Raw genomic sequence first — 16799 nt, 5'->3', positions numbered from 1 at the left:
CTCTCTCTCCTTCTCTCAGCCCCACTAGGCTTAGCTGCTGCGCTCGCCTGCCGGCCTAGGCGGCTGCTGCTGCTTGCTGGCTCGGGCCGCACGTACCGTTATGGTACATTACTCGTAGCGCCAAATTCGAAGGCCCACTGAGGGGCGTGCATTCACAACTCATGAAAGTGCTTAGGTGTCCTCCGATTTTTATTTTTCAGAAATGTCAGAAACATGCCATACATTACCTTGAGCTTAAATTTATCTAGTTTCTAGTAGTGGACGTGCCTAGTAGACGCGACACCGCCATGGCTAATCGCAGATAGCGCATACGCAATTAAAGTTTTCTCAATGTGGTATACGAGGACGTGCCATGGGAGACTCAGTGATTATCAAACGCAGCGTAGCAGAGATTGTGAGATTATCTTTTCGGCAACGGATGTTTCGCTGCGACCGACGTCTCTATTAATCTGATAATAAGCAACAAATGGATTAACTGTTCTGTCCTGAAATTGTGGTACCCTGTCAAACCCGAATAAAGGTTTGTTTGAGCTCATTATAGGCGAGTTTGGATATATAGCAAATCACCTGATATGTCGAACTATATTTAGCATACAAACATCTTTGTTATAATCAGCTTTGACAATACACGCAGAAGATCTTCACACATGAAATCTAGCGCCGGAATTTCATGCTGGTTTGTTATGAATCAAACGGCAGTTTATACGCACACTCCGATGCGTCGGTGAGCTTTCTGGTTTTGTTCACTAAGCGAACATTTATGCGGCAAAAGTAAACATGACTATCTTCAAAGGTGCGCAACTGCCCGACCCAATGCAACCATGTAACTCCACGGTGTATTGTTCACTAAATAATGCTGACCCCTTTTTGTCACAATCAAAAGGCAACTTCTAGTTCTAAATAATTCATTAGCGTAAGTACCACAGCAGTATTCTTAGGTTCACACTCACTTTCCCTCACTAACTTTCGTAATAGTTCGTGGTCATCGCAAAACTGAAGGCATTCGGTATGCTCTGCACCCCTGGCTAGAAAAACTGAGACAAGCCCACAGTTCAGAGAACTGTTTAGTCAAACTGTGTGGAGAGGTACGCTGCTATTCCAGCTAACACTTTTTCCGAACTGCACTTTCTTTATTGCAGGAAAGTGGTAAGTCCATGGAATGCGACTTTGTTGGCTCGGATGACTACGAACTGAAAAGGAGTAAGGCATGCAGAAAGGAATTTTTTTCCGTACTGCGGGCAACCCACCGTAATTTCTCTGGCTAATCTGCCTGTCTTTTTTTACATACCATCCGTTTTTATGTCGTCCACATCTAATGCGGCTAGTTAGGCTAAGCGAGCGAAACAAGAACGGACGCGCAGCCAAAGTTCGTTCGTTCGCAGAAAAGAGTGAACCGACGTTATACAATGCGACTTGTAAACTATTTCTACGCAAAGCCGGTAGTCAAGTGAGACTGTGGTAGCTCCTGGCAGGTGACAAGCGCCATGCATCCTTAATTCTTGATTAAATAATGTCCCTTGGTGGCAGTGAACCTATAAAACAAAAGAAGGCCTGAATTTTATTTACCTTATTTTATTTTAAATTGTCTTTTAGCATACGGCAGCTGCGAGGGCGTCAAAACAGCTTCAATAAAGTGTATCTAACTCTTTCAAGCACGTACACCCGTGAGCAAAAGTATACGGACCACAGGGTAGCCGAAAAAACTCAATTTCTTCGTAATTAACAAGCATAAACTGTAATTGACGAGTGCACTGAAAAGGTCGCAATGCCAACTTTGGACTGCAATCCTCAATTTCAAGTTGCGTTCAAAGGCAAAGGTAAGAATCAGCTTTATCGCGCAACCCCGGGTCTGTTTACTTTTGCTCACGGGTGTACAATTCATCCACTATGAGACGGCTACTCGGGTTTGTCCCTCAGTGTTCATTAAAGACAAAGAAAAAGCTGTACAGAGATTCCCTTTTGCCACGATGCGCTTCTAAGTTCCCCAGTCATTCTTTCCCTCAAGGAATCTTCAGGAGTTTCAGCCCCTCATCTTTGTGGGGTTTTACGTGCCAAAGCCAATTCTGATTATGAGGCATGCCGTAGGGGAGGGCTCTGGGTTACTTTTGACCCCCTGGGGTTCTTTGACGTGCACTACAACGCAAGCACATGGACGTTTTTCCATCTCGCCTACATCGGAATGCGGTCGTCGCGGGCGGCATTCGATCCCGCGACCTCGTGCTCAGCAGCGCAACCTCTTAGCCATTGCATGAGCCACCGCGGCGGGCTTCAGCCCCAGGGATGCGCTTGTTTAGAATAGCAGTGTATTGAATTATTGTCTGCAAATCATTCATATCCTGTGTCGCCTTTCGCGCTATTTCATGTCTGTTCAGTTCGAAGGGGATTGAGCCCTTTTTTTACTCGCCGGCTATCATCTCTACCTTTCACAATTCCCCACAGTAACCACTAAGACAAAGCGCAGACTGAATAGTATGTCGCTTGCATGATGGGCCTTCAGAACCGTGCACTGCACTCGACGATTCTCTTAGTGCAGCCTCTTCGTAACTTCATTCTACTTCAGCGGCCTACATTTGACGTAAATTGGTGCCGCGTAACAGGTGGTGTTCAGTATTTGCTGAAACACCCTATATATATATATATATATATATATATATATATATATATATATATATATATATACAGGGATTCCCAGCTATCACGCAGCACGATTTAAAAAAAGAGAGGAACGGCGTTACGCGAAGCAAACCTAGTGCGTATTTTTTTCCAGTGCAGTGGAGTAGCCGCCAGTTAATTTTTTTCGTTACTGAGATTTTTTTTGCTAATTGTGATTAATTATTTAACTCGAAAATTATTGTCCTAATTATCAAAGTGTCAATGAGAAAATTGTAGAGCAACATGAAAAACCCCCGATACAGCTTTCTGGTGCTCAATACGTGTTACATAAAAGTGTTTTTCCGAGCGTGAAAGGAGCCCCCGAATACACGCAAAATGCCGTCGCTCGAGACATGCGTATGAAGGCTCAAAGGGGGCGATGAAAGGGCGTAGTTGGCGGCTGTGCATACTTTCTTCTTACTGCGTGCAGGAAAAGACAGACAAACACTCGGAGGAACGAACGGTGCACAGGCTCATTCCTACGCTGACGTGACCAGGATCGCCGCCAGGGTCGTTACAAGCGTCGCACTTCGATGGTGCATAAGGTAACGTTAGTTCGCTGTCCGTTCCGCTGAGAGCAGTGCACACACACAGCGCTTCAGCAGGAACGCTAGTGTGCTTTAAGCATAGAGTTAGTATACTAAGTCTAGGGGAAAAGCTGGGCGAAAAAGGCGGGAACCGCAAAGGCACCGCCATGTTGCTGCGACTCATTTTTGTAGCACTAAAGATATTCAAAATATTATGCAAAGGCAAGCACTTACACCTAACACGTAGGCATGGTCAACGTTTGAAGTTCATTCCGTATATTTTTCAGAAAGATCGGATGGCTATTTAGGAAATCTTGATGTAAAAGTTACGGCGTCTAAAAGGCTGCGTTTGCAGGCGCCTTAACTATATGGTTATACCTAAAGGGACTTTAGGTACACCAGCATGGCAGCGCCCTCGCGGTGCCCGATTTCAATACATGGGCGGTAAGGGGAGCTGTTCCTCTAGAGTTGGTTATATTAACTCTATGGCTTATAGTATGTGTGGTTTCATGCATTAGCATTAGGGCTATCCAAGTGAAAAAAAAGTGTGTGCGGGGGGGGGGGGGGGGGGGGCAGTCACGTGGTAGATAGGGGATATGGGAGAGCTTAGAAGAACGTGTATGTATACATATAATGCAACTCACGGTGGTCTGCTCCGGACTACCGCCATTCGCACTTCGCTCATCGAAGAGGCAGGATTCGTCTCGAGTGAGATCCTGAACATTTTGCAGTGTGGTGAACGCGGTTTAACTCGTGAATGGGGGACCTTAAAGAGGTGCAACATAATGCCAACGCATTTCTCTCGCATTTACGGCTAAATTGTTGCTGAATGTGTCTGTAAGTATGAGAAGAGAGAGAGAAGTGATAAGACAAAGGCAGGGAGGTAAATCAGGTCGAGCCCGGTTCGCTTGTGCACAACGCTTATTCCATCTCCGGAAGGCAGAACGTTCGCTCCGTGGCCTGGCTAGCGTATAGACAGTGCGTCCACTTGGCTTCGTCGTTTTTGCAGCCAAACGTACTCCGAATCTCAAAGACCCTCTAACACTCAGCGTATGCCCTGTCGATAGTTGGATAGCATGACTACGGCGGTGGCGCTGACCGAGTGAATCCCTCTCGAGCGTGGATATAATTGTTGTATTTCGCATATCTGAGGTATTTCCAGTGCCTCAGGCGAAGAAGAAACACCGTAGAAGAACGGAGAAAACACTACAGGACACGAAGGACGCTTGCCTTCAAATATATTTACTGCCATTTAAAATCCCAATCTATTGAAAGTCACGAGGCAATATACTTAAATGCCCCGAAGTACTGAAATTTCACATGTAAGCTTTCTGGGTTAAATACTCCGCATAAAATATCATTTCCTTTGGGATTCCGACCCTGACAGCGTTTTTCGGGGGCGGCAGTCCTTGTACCGAGAACCAGGCTCCCTCATTCGCTGCGACCGATCTGCTGCTTCACAACTTCGATGGCGACATTGTGCAAGAAGTGGGTGGCTCTGTATCCAATCGAAAAGTCTACGTGACGAAAGGTTCTCTGTGGAACCACCCGATGCAGGATAACCCTCGATCCAAGTCTGGCAACCAGGCTTTCGACGTCACGCGAGTCGGCGACCTGGTCGCCATCTGACGAGAAGATCGCCCACGGAGTTGTGATGCGTTCCAACGGATAGGCCGGAGGTTTCGCCTGTGCGTGTGTGTGTAAAATAAGGCACGCCGACATAAACAAGTGCACTATAGTGTATGTTTTTAGGCGATTTCGAGCTTACAGTACACATTCGACATAACTGTACCCCGTTTCACACTTACATAGCTACACGCTACACGCAAGTTACAAGCAAGCTACACGCAAGTAGTGCGGCTATAAAAGTCTTACTCCGCGCGTTTCGCACTGCAGTTGTGTTTAATTCGCTGACACTTTCTACGGAATAACTACTTCATATATTACAACTTGCGGACGTCGCGTACGTCAAGTCTCGCATTATTTGGGCACCTTTGTGCGTTCAGTGTGTGACGTACTATTTTTTGGTGGCGAGCGGTGCTCTGTGGCCACTGATCGTACAAATGTGTAACTCCGCTCGCTGAGCGGTAAAATTAGATTGAGGTCCGCGACATCTTCAATGCATTATTAACGTCATATTTTGCGACATAAAAGTGTGACAATGTTACATTGAATTACATGACAGATGACGATGTCTTTCTTCCATACATGACGCGCTATTTTTCAGTCTCTTGTCTTCAACTGGCTTTACTGCATTGAGAAGTACACGGAGTATATAGTGGGTTCAGATGCAGCGCACTCTACGCAGGAGACAAAAGTGACACAGACACAAATAGCGATAAGTTTCAGCAACCATGGACTCGGGTAACTGGAAGTTAGCGTCGTGTGTGTGCCCGTAAGTAACATGGCCTACCACTAACACTAACCAAAATGCAATGCTTCTCGATTTAACGAACAATGATATAACGAAGTGCCGTATATACAAGAATGTAAAGTAAAATTTTGTTGTTCAGTCTTTTTTTTTATTTTTGTGGTGCACGTCTACAGTAACGAAGCCGAAAGCATTCTAATCGACACGACATTCGATTCACAAAATTTCTGCATGGAATTTTTTCGCGGTGTGCCAATAGCAAGCATTGTTGATCCCAGAGCATAGATTCAGCCTTTCGTGATATAAAACTTTGGAGACGAAGTGAACAAATACAGGCACGCTACAAAGTAAAACAATAACTGTGTCAGGGTATACATAAAAACGTCCCAATAAAGCTGAACCTACTTATACGCAGTGCGTGTGGCTCGGAACAATCTTTGGTGTCGATTTTCGAGCGTCGACTACTACAAATAAAATGTTGCTCCGATTAAGATTTAGTTTTATTTATATACATCAATCTTCTTGAATTTTCATGCCTAGTTCTCCCCCATACAGACAAACACAAGAAACTATTAATTGCGTGGTTAACCTCAGTGTCACGAAGTATACTCCTATTGTTTCGACATCCTATGGCATGGTTCCACGCCTTAATGCAGTCTGCCCATTCAAGCTTTATTTAGCGATCGTCCTTAGCCAATCAACGTTGAGTATCGTCCATAGAATCATTACATGCTTGGAATGTGAAAACTAATATCCAGCACTGGCATACAACATTTAAGAGTGCATGGCCCAATACAACGGGACCAGAAACGGCGATAGCAACAGTATTTCTAACAGAGAAATTGGCGTACTCGGCATACAGACTATAATATACATGATGTGCGTAATGCAAAATGTCAAGATGCAGTATCGGCTATCCTTTTACTAGGTACGTCTAATTCGCATTCAAGCTAACGTAACTTGAACTCATCGTCAACTTAGTAGGAAAAGAAGTTGACGTGTCACGTAGGTAGACGCATATTAGTAAAAAAATGTTTCTGTGGCCTTGTCAAAACTGCGCCCGCAATCAGTCCAGAAATACTGATCTGGTGTTCTCTTTAACATTGGCCCATCATGGCGCTCTTTGGCCAACTTGGCCCTTGCGCCAGAAAAACCCGCAAATAATCCTCAACACTGTCCCGTACTGTGCGCATTAAAGAAAACCGTAAATTTTACTTATAAGTACGTCGCATTGAACTAGTCGGTTCGGATTCATTTCTGTATCACCGCGCGGACCAACAACGACACAGAGAAGGTACTCGAAAACCGGCAATACGAGCGGTCGTATTGTCGATTTTCGTGTGTCGATCTTCTCTGTGCTGTCGTTTCTTCGCGGTGTGTTAGAAAATTGGGGAAACCAACAATAGTTAGTGCCCGTTTAACGCAGCCCGTCTCCGTTTTCTCAGGCACTAAGTGAACATTATAATAATTTCGTTGTTTACCTGATCGTACCGCTCACGGTTCTCCTTGGCGCCGTGATCGTACATGACAAAGTCTTTGGCCTTGTACACCTGCATATGCAGCGAGTGGCATCCAGTGGTATATTAGTCGGACATGCTACATGCTGCATCCGCGTGCCCGGTTCGATATCTCCACTTTCAATGCTTTTTAGCTTCTATTAGTTGTGCGCGGCAAATACGCTGGCATCACATTGCTTCATGACACGTAAGCCGATGCCACAGTTGTACGTTTTTTACAACTTTTAATGGTCCCACGTTCTAGTTGTAGTATTCGTCAAGAGAACCGAAACCTGGGCAAGTTAGTGTGCATTCATCTTGAGAACAAAACGCTAACAGTCAATGAACGAAGTGAAGGAAAGAAACGGGTGTTCGCCTGCGTAGTAAATAACTACTCCCTTTCTTCGTAAAAAGAAAAGTGCCCGTGGCAGATAGCTAAATTCCGCTTAGCTCTGATGCATGGGCTACTGAAAAAGGCGGACATAAATTACATGAAATATCGCATAGATCTTTCAGATAGCTCATTAACAAATGTCCACCAATTAATTAGCTTTCGAGTGGAGTACTTGAGAACGCACGTTGTAAACGGAGAACTGAAGCCACGAAAAACACTTAAGTGACGGCCACTTACAACAAATAACGTGGTTAACACTTGTTTCGATATATATGTGTAAAGTTGTGTTACGAAGTAGGATTTTTACGGGGCTAGGAATTTCCGCTTGAAGAATGTGACTTCAAAATTGACCGGCTTCAATTCCGCAGTTGCAGCATGTACCTTAATGTGAATAAATTAAAACGTCAAATAATCGAACAGTAGTATTCCTGTAGCTGCAAATTGGGAGTCATCATCCCAGTAATACTACCTGAGATAGCGGAATTGCGCCAGCTGCCACCAGTATTGAAAAAGAATGTGTTTAGAATAACGACAATTCGAACAAGTCTTATAAAGCTATCTCGAGTGCAAGCATCCGCTTTAAACTCCACTGTATGTCGTTATCTGACTCGTATAAATACTATAAGGGCACAATAGAGACTCGAGCCGGAGTTTGTTCACTTTGTGTGTGCAATGACACAACTGAAAATGTACAACATGTAACTAACTGCAGTGCCATCTGTCGATGAAGGCTGGCGCACGGTTTTGCAACTTGAATACACGTGGCACCGGAGTGACGCACAAGTGCATTGCTTGTTGACCTGTGTTCTATATAACTCCATGGTCATGATATGACACCAGCTGTTCTGTGCACTCAGCATGAGTGTAACGTGCACTTGTGTCGCGACACTCTGCTCTAATTATGGCGGGTGAACGTGGTCGCACATCGAAGCCTGCAGCAAAAGCACCTGTGGCACCCGATGCAATGTACCATGTGTTTCGTTTTATAGCGGTGCTGTTATACGCTAGGTTCTGGCGGCTTGTGTGCGTAGTCAAAAAAAAAAAAAAAGATGGCGGCCACCCCAGAGCTCACGACCGGCCGATCCCGGTGATAAAAAACGGTGATAAAAGCATGTCGCCGGGTATGCCCCAGCTGCGTTTAATCGCGAGAAGTGTCAAAACGTATTGTGATAAAAAAAACATCGTAATAAAGAAAAAGTAAAACCGGAATAGACACTGTTTAGTATGGATTGCGGTATGACGTCACGGGCTCTATAGGCAAATAACGTAACCTCATCTTAGTTTCCTTCCACCCGTGCAATGGGTAGGCCACGTGCGGTTGAGGACTCCGGAAGAACAGCGCGTCTACGAAGAACACCGCCGTGAACGGAAGCGTGAATGTGCGCGGCGACGGCGGGCGGCCCGTAATATGGACGAAGATCGTGCCGCAAACGCCAGGCGCATGCACCTTTGGTTGGATCACCCCTACCGACTCCACTCCCATCGTAATTGTGGGTGATTTCAACATATATACGTGTCTCGGACAGACGGAAAGTGGTTCGTGGCGTTGCTCTTGGAAAGGTTCGGCATTCAATGTTACACAAACATCAGTGTGCCCAAGACGCGTCATCGGTCGTGTATCGACCTCACGTGCAGATCCGCTGGTCATCCACCTTCAGAGAGTTGAATGGCTCTGACTTTTTTTTTAGAATAAATGATGTTTTTAATTGCTTGTGGCACATAGCACAATTATAGTCCTTGAACTATAGATTGCTCGAAGAGGTGGATAATACTTGCACAATACACTGAAATGCATATTCCACTAACCAAAACTCGCTAACTAAGCTTCCCACTAATAACTTTACACCACGTGTTGCAATTTACGAATTATTGCCGATGAGCTTGCTTGGCATATTCACTTCGAAGGGATTTTGAGGATGAACCAATTGCAAGATAATTGCGCCCTCAAACTTGCTGTAAAAATGCACTGTTGTGCTAATTTGTTTTTTGCAAAACGCCATTTTATGTATTGAAGGCCAACAATAATTCGACGGCCAACCGATGCTTTGGGATTGAATATCTAGTGAAATCCTGAAAATCATCACGAATTATCGCGCATACATCCGGCGAGTTACTAACCAACCGATGGACGCGAAACTTTGTTTAATTTGTAGAACAAACGAAAATATCCTATTTCTTACCAGAAGCGTTTCAGCAATTGAAGAAAAGATCTTCGAAACGATAAATAACACACTGAGGGTTTTTACAGCAGACTCAGCACAACTTTTGCGATATCTGATTGAAAAAGCAGCAGTAAAAGCAAAATTTTTTGATGAGGCTATAACAAAACTATTCAGTGTAATGTTTGCTGCCGACATGGTCTACTTCAAAGCGGCTTACCTGATAATAATGCATGAAGTTTTGTATTGTCGTTCCGATGGGATAGTGGCCTATGTACACTGGCAGTCGTGTCTGAACAAATGACAGATTAATCGATGTTAAGTTCGAGCTCACGGTAAATTACTTCAACTTAAACATGAATAGACGAATATTCCCTACAAAACATTTTCACCATGGCTGTTCTAATAGCGAAACTTTTGAATAGTATTGAATACAAATCTTTCAAAAGGACGACCCCCGAAAATTGAGTCACATATTGAATATTTCGTCACTTCTAAAACATCATCAAATATGAAGTTTCCATGGAGTCGATTTAGTACAAACAAATAGGAGAAGAAAAAAGAAATCAGGCTTATATACACTAACACATGCATGTCTTGCCCGTTGAAAATTAGACATCCTGGCAACCCACGAGTTTGTAAATGATAAACAACTGGTTGAAGTCATCTGAGGCACTATGACAGTGGCGGTAATGAAACGAAGGAGCAGCCTGTTACCAAATGCATGCACAGTGTTGTGTCCGAGGAGAAAACAAAGTGTGATAATGCAGCATCGCACGTTGTTTTAAAGGGATGAAAATATGATGATACTGTCCAAATAAAAATCGGAACAAATTCGTATATAGGCTGCCTGAAAACGAACTATTCTTATGGACTGATTGGAAATTATTGAGCAGTACTTATCGCTCGGGAATGGTGCGCCTGCGCATGCAATAACCGTAGTTATATTGCCGCAGAATCATTCCGGAACAGGTCCTCTCGTCTATCTTTATATATCCCTTGAGATTCTAAAAAAGTGTGCTTTTATCCCTCACGTATTCGAAATAAACGAATATTCGGAAATTTCTAAAAGTGAATTCTTGAACATGAATACAAATCGAATGGCCGATACTATACATGGCGTATTCAAAATTACGAAAATTTGCATACCCCTAGTTGTCAGGTGAACATACTTTTTTTTCTGGCTAAACATCTTGCTTTCCTATTTCATCCCTTTCTCAACTTTTGACATTCGCCTGTATTTGTGACAACAGATTTCGTCACTAACGAGGACTTCAAAGTGCACCATGTTTAAAAACCAGCCTAGATGCGCGTGCACTGTAATCTCGAATATTGACGCGCGGAAGGCATACCGATTAGCTTTTGTATTGGAAACAACAGTTATCACTAAATTGTAGCTGTGTGTGTTTTTTTTTTTTTTTGAGCGATATAAGTTTACAGAATTGTGATAGCAGTTCTTGGTGGACAGTTACGGAGTAGCAAATTTTACGCGTACTTATTGTTTTATTTTGCGCATTTGTATAGGAAGATTCACAATTAAATAAAAAACTGCGTTTCCCCTTCCATGAAACTCATTTTTATCTCGCAATTTCAAATGCAACAAATTTAATTAAAGTAGAAGTGGTGGTTGTCCATGGGAGCATTTCTACATTTAACATCTACATGAATACAGAAATCTAAATTGGGCACGGGCTCAAGATTCCTCCTAAGTGCCACACAAAACAGAGGATTATGGCGCTACGACAACGATGAGAGTAACGGCGATGCTGCCAGCGATCACGAGAACCATGACGAAGCACTACTGAAACATCATGGGCCCTTGGATCGTATCATGGATGGGAGTAACATCATGCAGTAACAAGTTAGGCTTAGAATTACGGCAATTGTTCAAGTAATTTGTTGTCCGAAGCCCTTTATGTGTCACATGTGGCTCCGAGATACACGCTCTGCTGACGTTTTACCTGCGATTGCAAGTTGGTATTCATGTTTTCACATGCTTGTGTTAACTCGTCTGGAGTCGCTAGTGTGTCGTGCATATAATCGCGCAAGACCACAAAAAGAAGAAATAAATATGTCTGCAGAAGACGCGAATCACAGAGGCAAAGCCGTAATTCGCGAAGTACATGCTAGATGGCGCAGTAAAATGCAGGCACATCGTGGTGGTAAAGAATTGCAAATTGTTGATGAACATAAAATATTAGGCGTTACTTTTTCTTCGCACCTTGCTTGGGATAAACATACAGAAAATATCTGCAACAAACTGTCTGCTATCACAGGTGTTTTGTGTCGAATGTCAGTGTAATTTTTTTACCCAGAGCAAAACTTAACATTTATTGTGCCTTATTCTCTTCACATTTAAATTACTGTAGCTTAGTGTAGGCGATTACAGGAAAGACGAATATTATGCAAATACTTTCTTTGTAAAAAGATGACTCGGCACATTGGCAACACGGGTTTTCTGGAGACAGCGCGGCCGGCTTTTTTGAAGCATAATATTATTAAAATGGAATATTTCTACACTTTTCGCCTTCTAAATTCTTTTTACTTCTGAAATACTGCCTTCAAAAATTTCCTAGCGTCTACTGCATATTTGACACCAAAATTCATTTCTGCCAATACGAGAAATAGCGACATGTGGTATGTTCCGTGGTTCAGTGAATACAACATAATCTACCATACATTTTAAACGAATATCAAGGTATATATACTTCCTCATCCACGAAACTTCGAATGCATTTTGTACACATGTGATCACTGTTTGTTTATTGTTTATCAGAGCTCATTGGTGTCACCTATTCGTAACCCTTACACAAATATTTTATTTCGTCTGATGTATCGAATATGTTTTCGCTTAACCTCTTTATTATTTTCGGACTTGGTTTTATGTATTTATGTAAATACTTTATTTTTAATGTCTAACAATGTTACAATTTTTTATGCAACCATCATGTATGCCTTGTAACGGGCCATCGACCCAGTCAAGCAGTTTTTCCAACAACTTTTAGCCTATGGTATCCACCAGAACTCTTGTATTTCTGGAAATAAATGTGTATTGTATTGTAAATGTCAATACTTTTCAGTCTCGTTACAAAGGTAGCACATGGATGTAATATGGCCCCACGTTGGCTCGAGTACTAGAGTACTACAAGGCCATGTTATTGATAATGGGCGTAAAAATAATTATGACAGGCTTCTACAGACAACTTGAAAAATAAATAAAAAGTGAATGCCAATTCTGTTGAAAATCAATGCGAATGGTGCTCGTCTGACCACGTGTGTTGTTCTTACCTCGTTCAGCTGATACGGGCTGCTGAAGAGCGTTATAGTGATGGTCAATGAGCATGCTTCGCCATTGAAAATCTCGCACACTTTCGCGAGAGCATCCGAGAGGCCCTCAGATGCCCCAAGGAAGCCTGCCTTGGAGAAGGGGTAGATCAAGGTCTGCGCCAAGTCAGATGCGGTAGTCAGTCTATTTCACTTTGTTGACACAACGCAACAGGAATAGCTGCAAAGTACAATACATAGACGTATGGCAAGGTATGATGGCTAACAACCTAATCAAAAATAACAACGATATTTTGTTTTCGAAGTATCTAGGTAGAAGCTACTGAGCTAAAGCTTCCCCTTAACTTGCAGAGCTCAGACAGCTTGAAGGGGTCAGTAATTGTCTCAATATGCTTAACAGACCCGTCCAACAAAACGCGTTTCGACCACCATCACGCAGCCCCGTCGTGGCCCTTTAAGTAAGCATTTTCCACCGTGACGTAGACTGTGACGTAGTGACTTGAAAGGAAACAACCAGTGCAGACAATTAGCAATGGTCGAAGATGTAATAAAATAATACGGAGTTTCAGACCAAGGGCACGAAGCGGAAGACGCTTTATCCAGCGACCGCTTTACCGTTTCCAGTGTGCCATGTTGCGGACGCCTTTAATGAATGATTCCCGGCTCGCGTTAGCATCGCGTGCTCGCACCCGTACTTGCGGCAGCAAAATGAAATTCTAGAAGTGCTGCCTTATGAAGAAAATCGTGAAATTACACAATGCGTACATTTGTCACATGTTTGAGACCCTAGCTGAAAGGCGATAATTGCCAATGTGGTCGAAGCGAGACCGTCGCAAAGCACTTGCCATAACGGGCGAAGGCAATCCAGGTAAGGGTACGCCAGTCTAAATCTTCCCCATTTGAGCCTGAGCTCTCGCATCGATAACCGATCTAGAAAAAAAAAACGGTGATATATCGTTTAATCTTTGTCATTTACGTGATATGAGAGAAAGTGAAATGATTTACAGATATAGCGGGGAGGCTTGTCTGGGCGGAGCATACGCAAAACGGGCCCTTTGGGGACATACTGTAAAAAATTTCCACCCACTTCGGTGGGTACCGCCATGTTTGTTTACGCAAAAGTGCGGGTACCCACACTAAATTTGAAATTTGGGGTGAATGGTTGAAGTATATACCCGAACCCATGCAAGCGGTTCGCGTTTAGCGCATACGCGGTATAGACGCGCTATTCGCTAGAGGCGGCCTAGGCGTGGGAGCCTGTATCGCAGAAGTGCTTTATCAGCCGAGTTCAGGGATCGAAGCGGCGTATACAATTCCCATAAAAAAAAAGCTTGCGCTGTCGTCCACCTCGGACGATTTTACCGTCTGCTCAATTCTCTAAATAAAGTTTATTCATCCTCTTTGCGCTACGACGCGCAAGGCTTAACAGCGGAGTGACGATCCTGTAGTTCTTGTAGTTTTATAAAGTTTTTGCTAGGTTTTGCTAGGTTTTTGTGCTCTAAACGGCCGTACGCTCCTCCCATGGACTTACGAGCTCGACGTCGTGATGCCTCGGCTTCTCTATAGTCTGGGTTTTCGGGAATGTTCCACATACCGATCCGCCTTCGTTGCCTTTCTCGATCGGCGTATTCGGGATCTTCGACTCTGCGCCGTCGCTTGGCTAAGGCTTCCTCGGCTCTCTGTGCAGGATCAGCTCGACGCCGGCGATTGTATTCTTGTTTGGCCAAGTGACGTGATTCCCGGAAAGCGGCCTCTTCCTCGGGAGTGCGGTTCTTCCTCGGTCTCCCCATGGCTGCTATATACTACCGCCCGCACACTAGCAACCCCGCCTTCACACTTACTATACGGAACGTTAATGGCAAGCGGAGCAGACGCGCTGCGCGCAGCGTCTAGGCGCGGAGTCTTGCGAAGCTATCGCACAGTTGGTATGGGGTTGCTAGGCAACGCAGTGACGTCATAGCTCGGCGAGGTTTTGCGGCTCGCGGCACAAATTACGGCCGGCTTAAACAGTTCCACTGTTAAATATGAAATGGAAAATAAATCGCAGATTAGGGCTCTTCAAACCGCTCGGTCATGGCCGACGCAAAGATGCATCCTCGTGAAACAGGTTACGTTCATTCTTCGGCGCTCGATTTCGAGAGCGTGTTTTCGATACACTGCACTTTTGTATCAACGTTATAGCGGTTTCTGCAAGCAGTAATATATTTGGAGCTAGAAGCCGATTGTTTGTGAATATATGTGCCGGTATATATTCTCCAATTCCTCGTTTAGCGTCATCAGTATACAAATCTTTTAGCATAAAACTGGATGCCGGTCCAAACTCTGAGGCGGAACATTTTTCAGTTTTTTTTTCTTGTAGCGCAAATAACACAAGAACGTAGAAGAACAAAGGCACACACACACACCTGCGCCTTGTTCTTCTTCTACATCCTTGTTCTATTTACGCTGCAAGAAGAAACTGCAAAATGTTTCACCAGCAAACCCAAATTTCTGCTCTGAGGTGCTGTGTTCTTTTTTTTGCGTAAAATCAGTTACGTTCATTACGCCGTACATCGCTTAGATCCATTAAGCAGCCCGCTAGATCTATATCTGAAGAAACAACAAGAAATTAACAGAAATTCTAGAGTGGACTTGAATCATTAAGGGGCGAAATGACGTGACGTTGTGACATTGATTATCTTGATTATCACTCTTGATAATCGACACATCGATCGGTACTACGTGCGAGCCGTGCGGTAACTGCTGCCGCATGCCTCAAAGCACTCACGGCGAGCAAAGGTGTGAAGGGTATCAGCAGCGACAGTGGAGGCCCCAGGTGGGAGACGTTAGCAACAGGACCGTATGCCACAACCAGGTCGACCTGTAATGGCGACAAAAACCAACTTCATTGAAAGCCGCTTCCTTCTCCCTGACCATGCTCAGTTAACCGTGGTATGGATTTCTGCGAATACTTTAGTGTCACGGGCGTTTTCAAATTGCAGCGGTAGCAGTAACACTAGTTAGTTACTAGTTAGTAGCCGTGGTTAACAGTGGTAGAAAACAATGTCTCTAAGCAAGCGTTTTTTCACATCGGCACGTGTCCACGCCCTCACGAAGTTACGTCCCCTTGTCGAAACGTTGGCTAGACACATTCTCACTGAATGTTCGGAAACGGTAGCACTATTTGTTAACTTCAGTAGTAATAGCAACTGTGGACTGTGGTAGGAGCAGAAACAGTTGTAGTTCAGTAATAGTAGCGGCTGCGGTTGCAGTTCAGCAGTAGTAGCAGCAGTGGTAGTAGTAGTTGCAGCAGCAGTGGTAGTAAAATAAGGGGATACATCGTGAGAACCAAGTACTTGTTTACGCTTTTTAACTGTTTAGATTCGCGGCACTCTTTCGGCGATGTCTCTTTAAAGCGAAGTTTTCGTGACGGACCCATTCAGATTTTGCTGACTGTGGCTGCTGCTCCTGCTGCTGCACTGCTGCTACTATCTCTCCTAATAACTCACGGACACGGCAGCGCTCACGTAACGAATCGGCGTATACGTAGCCCATCTGTACTGTCCTTACAACTGTGCCGGTTGCCGTATCTGTTCTCTGCGGAATTACGTAGCGAAACAACAAACGCTGTCTGAATAGGCTCACTGCAGCAAATGTACGCCTTCAAGCGCATACTTCCTTTATTGAAGGCAAGCTGCCTGTCGCGTAACCGAGTGATGAGAAGGCCTGGACGGATATTTATTGAGGTCGGAGAACGTGCTACTTTCCACAATACTACAAGCCAAGCAGCTGGCAGTTCCAGAGCTCCTGCGCTCGCGCCTATAGATGTCGTTGACGACAATGAGCATCGTGGTGGTTATGATGATAATGGACCACTGCCCTGCTCGTATGTACACATACGAAACTTTCTATGCCTTCTTCCCCGGGGTTAGGCCC

At 44.2% G+C, this 16799-nt stretch overlaps 1 long non-coding RNA gene across 1 annotated transcript; it reads right to left on the bottom strand.

Annotated features, from left to right (window-relative positions):
• Positions 1-9827: 9827 nt before the first annotated feature.
• Positions 9828-15740, bottom strand: LOC125940263 (uncharacterized). The gene is made up of 3 exons (XR_007463489.1): positions 15652-15740; positions 12888-13040; positions 9828-9891 (listed from the first exon to the last, which is right to left on the bottom strand). It is a non-coding gene; the product is annotated as an uncharacterized LOC125940263 (long non-coding RNA).
• Between the last annotated feature and the right edge of the window lie 1059 nt (positions 15741-16799).

Source organism: Dermacentor silvarum, chromosome 9 (genome assembly GCF_013339745.2).
Source record: "Dermacentor silvarum isolate Dsil-2018 chromosome 9, BIME_Dsil_1.4, whole genome shotgun sequence".
NCBI lineage: Eukaryota > Metazoa > Arthropoda > Arachnida > Ixodida > Ixodidae > Dermacentor > Dermacentor silvarum.
Note: the sequence above shows the minus strand (reverse complement) of the source record. Positions and strands in the feature narration are given on the sequence as shown.